General features: G+C 41.6%; 1 protein-coding gene across 4 annotated transcripts in view; it reads right to left on the bottom strand.

The window, feature by feature from the left end:
- LOC143294537 (uncharacterized) overlaps positions 1-5,000 on the bottom strand; it is a 52,904-nt gene that overhangs the window by 40,245 nt on the left and 7,659 nt on the right. The window lies entirely within an intron of this gene.

Consider the following 5,000-nt stretch of genomic DNA (forward strand, 5'->3'; position numbering starts at 1 on the left):
TGTCTGAATGACCGAACCTTTAGCTTCCGTCGTCAGAATTGTGGTATTCTTTGTCAACATTCACGTCTTCAGTATAAGAGCCTTCCTCTTGCAATATTTTGATGATAGTAATTGGGGTGAAACGCTGTTAACGTCGTCTCTTTCGCCGTTCGTATGGAGAGAGTTAAGAGGAACACGAGACAGGCTGTACCCCCCTCCAACCCCCAACCACCCCCCACCCCACCCCCCTCTCCGACTCCCCCCAAAAAGTCTTTTGTATAACCTTAGGTAACAACGAATACTCTACTACCTCCATACCTTCTCCGCATGACACGATCACGGAGAAAAGAAAACTGACAACAGAGAGGGGGAAAGGAAAATATAAAAGAGTCGTGTCTCAGCTGATGACATTGCACAAAGCATTGTGTTTGTGCTTTCAGGAGTTGGGTTACAAAGAAATGGAGTTCTTCAACAGATATATTACATTCTTTATTCGACCTTTTCTTTAAAGAAAAAAAAAAGACGAAAAAAAAAAGACGTGTGTTTATTCGGGAGGAAAGAAAAAGGCAATGAATTCGGAAACCGGAACTTTTATTCTCAGCAAAGCGGTACAGGGCTAGAAAAAAAAGAAAAAAAAAGAAAGAAAGGGGGAAAAAAAAGACAACTGAGCACATGTCTACATTGTGTTATGATTCAAATTCGTGCCACATTGCGCCGTCATTCAACTATGAAGGCATGATGCTTTTTATTATTATTATTATTATTATTATTATTATTATTATTATTATTATTATTATCATGACGACACTGGTTCTGAAATCCCGTACACAACATTCTCAAGTGCCATGGAGTGTTGTATTATGTTACATAATAATACAGCTTAACCCTTTCTGGTAAAGTTTACCATGTATATAAGTTCCAGCTTCACTCCCCCCCCCCCCCCCCCACAAACCCCCACCCCACCCCCACCCCCACCCGGTGTAAACTACCCTCGCAAATCACAAGTGCTGCATGACATTAAAAAAAAAAAATCTATTTCTTTACTGTGTGTGCATAAAAAGAATTATGTTTCTAAAGCAGGTTTATTTCTGTCTCTGCACATGAATTTATGCAGTGACAACGCTCTTTTTTTTCTTTCTTTCTTTTTTTTTTGTCCTTGGTTCGTTTCGTTGTAAAACAGGATCTTGGTTTACCGTTTCATTAGAAATATTTTAACTCACTCAGTACGGCCAGTCCTCTCTTCTCCTCTACACAGACCCCTCGGATGTCCAGATGGGTGTCTGAATGACCCAACCTTTAGCTTCCGTCGTCAGAATTGTGGTATTCTTTGTCAACATTCACGTCTTCAGTATAAGAGCCTTCCGCTTGCAATATTTTGATGATGGTAATTGGGGTGAAACGCTGTTAACGTCGTCTCTTTCGCCGTTCGTATGGAAAGAATTAACCCTTTCTGGTTAAGTTGACCATGTGTATAAGTTCCAGCTTCACTCCCCCCCCCCCCCCAACCCACCCCACCCCACCCCCACCCCCACCCGGTGTAAACTACCCTCGTAAATCACAAGTGCTGCATGACATTAAATTAAAAAAAATCTATTTCTTTACTGTGTGTGCATAAAAAGAATTATGTTTCTAAAGCAGTTTATTTCTGTCTCTGCACATGAATTTATGCAGTGACAAAGCTCTTTTATTTTATTTTATTTTTTTTATTTATTTTTTTTTTTGTCCTTGGTTCGTTTCGTTATAAACAGGATCTTGGTTTACCGTTTCATTAGAAATAATTTAAATCGTACCAGTAAGGACTACCAAGCTTAATTAAGAGGAGTTGGAGGATGGGGGTGTTGGGGGTGGGATGGGGGTAGGGGTGGGGGCAGAGGATAGAGCGGGTACAAGTGCCCGTGTCGACGTGTGACTTTTAACTCTTGTGTGTGGTTTTTATTTTTTTTTTTATTTTTTTTTTAGTGAAAGCTCTGTGCGCCTCACCACCTACCACTGCGCAAAGAGAGTCAAGCCATACAACCGCTTCTTTTTTCTTTTATTTATTGTTCTTCTCTCTCTCTCTCTCTCTCTCTCTCTCTCTCTCTCTCTTTCCCTTTCTCTCTCTCTCTCTCTCTCTGCTTCCCTCTTTCTCTCTCTTTCTTTCTCTCTCTTTCTCTCTATCTTTCTCTCTCTGTCTTTCTGTCTCTCTGTCTGTCTCTCTGTCTCTGTCTCTCTCTTTCTCGCACTCAGAGCGTACACGCTGAAGTTGGCTTCCAACTGGCATCGCAGTATTCCTTTCTGATACTCGTGTTGTTAGTGTGAATTATCCTCTGCTATGCTTCATGACAATGTCTGTCTACTTGAAAATGATTTTTTGTTGTTGGTCTTTTTAACGCTGAATGACCTATCCCCCACCTCCCCATTGAAATGAACCTTATGTGTTTCTTCAGTAAATCATCATCATCATCATCATCATCTCTCTCTCTCTCTCTCTCTCTCTCTCTCTGACGCTGAATGACCTATCCCCCACCTCCCCATTGAAATGAACCTTATGTGTTTCTTCAGTAAAACATCATCATCATCTCTCTCTCTTTCTCTCTCTCTCTAACGCTGAATGACCTATCCACCACCTCCCCATTGAAATGAACCTTATGTGTTTCTTCAATAAAACATCATCATCATCATCATCATCATCATCATCTCTCTCTCTCTCTCTCTCTGACGCTGAATGACCTATCCCCCACCTCCCCATTGAAATGAACCTTATGTGTTTCTTCAGTAAAACATCATCATCATCATCATCATCATCATCATCTCTCTCTCTCTCTCTCTCTCTCTCTCTCTCTCTCTCTCTCTCTCTCTCTCTCTCTCTCTCTCTCTCTCTCTCTCTCAAGCTGAATGACCTATCCCCCAACTCCCCATTGAAATGAACCTTATGTGTTTCTTCAGTAAAACATCATCATCATCATCATCATCTCTCTCTCTCTCTCTCTCTCTCTCTCTCTCTCTCTCTCTCTCTCTCTCTCTCTCTCTCTCTCTCAAGCTGAATGACCTGTCCCCCAACTCCCCATTGAAATGAACCTTATATGTTTCTTCAATAAAACATCATCATCATCATCTCTCTCTCTTCTTTTCTTCTTCTTCTTCTTTTTTGTGTGGAATGGCTGTGAATGGTGAAATGATGGTGTATTTTGATTGTGTTTTGATTTCTTTTTCTTTCTTTTTTTTTCTACTCATTTTCGCTTCTTTAGCTTTATTCCCTCTTTAGGGCGAGGGCTGGATGTAAAAAAAAAAGCAAGTTACTTGCTTTATCTATTACCCTCGATAATAAAGATTTTGTCTTTGTCTTTGTGTGTGTCTCTGTGTGTGTCTCTTTCTAGTGCCTGATAAAAGACCATTCCACTTTTCCTTTTCCGTTTTGTTTTTGTTTTTGTTTTTTTGTTTCCGAGTGTGTGCAGATTTTTTTTTTTTTTAATGCTGCCAGAGAATACTTATTTTCGTATCTTTATTTGTTCTGTTTTTTAGGGACAGACAGACAGGCAGACAGACAGACAGATGGACAGACAAGGACATCGAAAGAGACAAGCACTGAACTGAAATAGGTTTATAATGAGACAGAGGGGTTGGTGGGTGGGTGGACGGGTGAGACAAACAGACTGTGAGTGACTATGCGAGAGAGAGAGAGAGAGAGACAGACAGGACAGACAGGACAGACAAGAGACCGTTGTGTGTATAGCCGACTGGACTCCTACAACGACGTACCCCATCAAAGGCAGATGGAGAGATTATTAAAAAAAAAAAAAAAAAAAAAAAAAAATATATATATATATATATATATAGATAGAGAGAGAGAGAGAGAGAGAGAGAGAGAGAGAGAGAAGAAGAAGAAGAAGAAGAAGAAAAAATCCTTCAAAAACAAAACTGTATTGAACCCCAGCCCCGCCTTTCCTTCAGCCATTGATCGTGACAGTGTAGGAAATGAAGAAATGTTCGTCATGTTGTGTTGTGTAAAAGCCCTACAAAATATTATATCATCTTCATCTTCTTCTTCTTCGTTCGTCGGGCTGCAACTCACACGTTCACTCGTACGTATGTATGTGTTCACGAGTGGACTTTTACACGTATGACCGTTTTTACTCCCCCTCTCCTTCTCCCCCCTCTCCCCTACCCCCCCCCTACCCCCCCGCTCCACGTAGACAATCATACTCTAGTTTTCGGGGTGGGTGGGGCGTCGTGGGGGTTGGGGGGGGGGGACACTGACGAACTATATGAAGTGACTGAATGGAGCCGCACTGATATCAGTTCCAAGATGGTTTGACCGGATACTTCGCTTTCAGGTCTGGCCTTAATTAAAACCCTGACCCTCTTTCCCATGATAGTATCCTCCCCCTACCCCCCCCCCTCCCCCCCCCCCCGCCTCTTCGTTGTTTGTTTGTATTTCTTTTTATCACAACAGATTTCTCTATGTGAAATTCGGGCTGCTCTTCCCATGGAGAGCGCGTCGCTATAATACAGCGCCACCCATTTTTTGTTGTTGTTGTTTTTTTTCCTGCGTGCAGTTGTTTTTTTCCTTTCGAAGTGGAGTTTTCTACAGAATTTTGCCAGGAACAACCCTTTTATTGCCGTGGGTTCTTTTACGTGCGCTAAGTGCATGCTGCATACGGGACCTCGGTTTATCGTCTCATCCGAATGTCTAGCGTCCAGACCACCACTCAAGGTCTAGTGGAGGAGGAGAAAATATCGGCGGCTGAGCCGTGATTCGAACCAGCGCGCTCAGATTCTCTCGCTTCCTAGGTGGACGCGTTACCTCTAGGACATCACTCCACAGTTTTCAGTTGTTGTTTTTCTTCCCAGTTTTAGAGTTATGCATGCGTGTGACTGACTGGTGTGAGAGCGTTTTGATTTAGCGCTACGTAAATACAAATTATTATTATTATTATGATTATTATTATTATTATTATTATTATTATAATATTCTTTAGCGAATTCAAAAACTTCAAAACAATGCTGCCTGTCAGACTCTCAAGAGTCCCACGTACTGATCA

Source organism: Babylonia areolata, chromosome 20 (assembly GCF_041734735.1).
Source record: "Babylonia areolata isolate BAREFJ2019XMU chromosome 20, ASM4173473v1, whole genome shotgun sequence".
In the NCBI taxonomy this organism is placed as follows: Eukaryota; Metazoa; Mollusca; class Gastropoda; order Neogastropoda; family Buccinidae; genus Babylonia; species Babylonia areolata.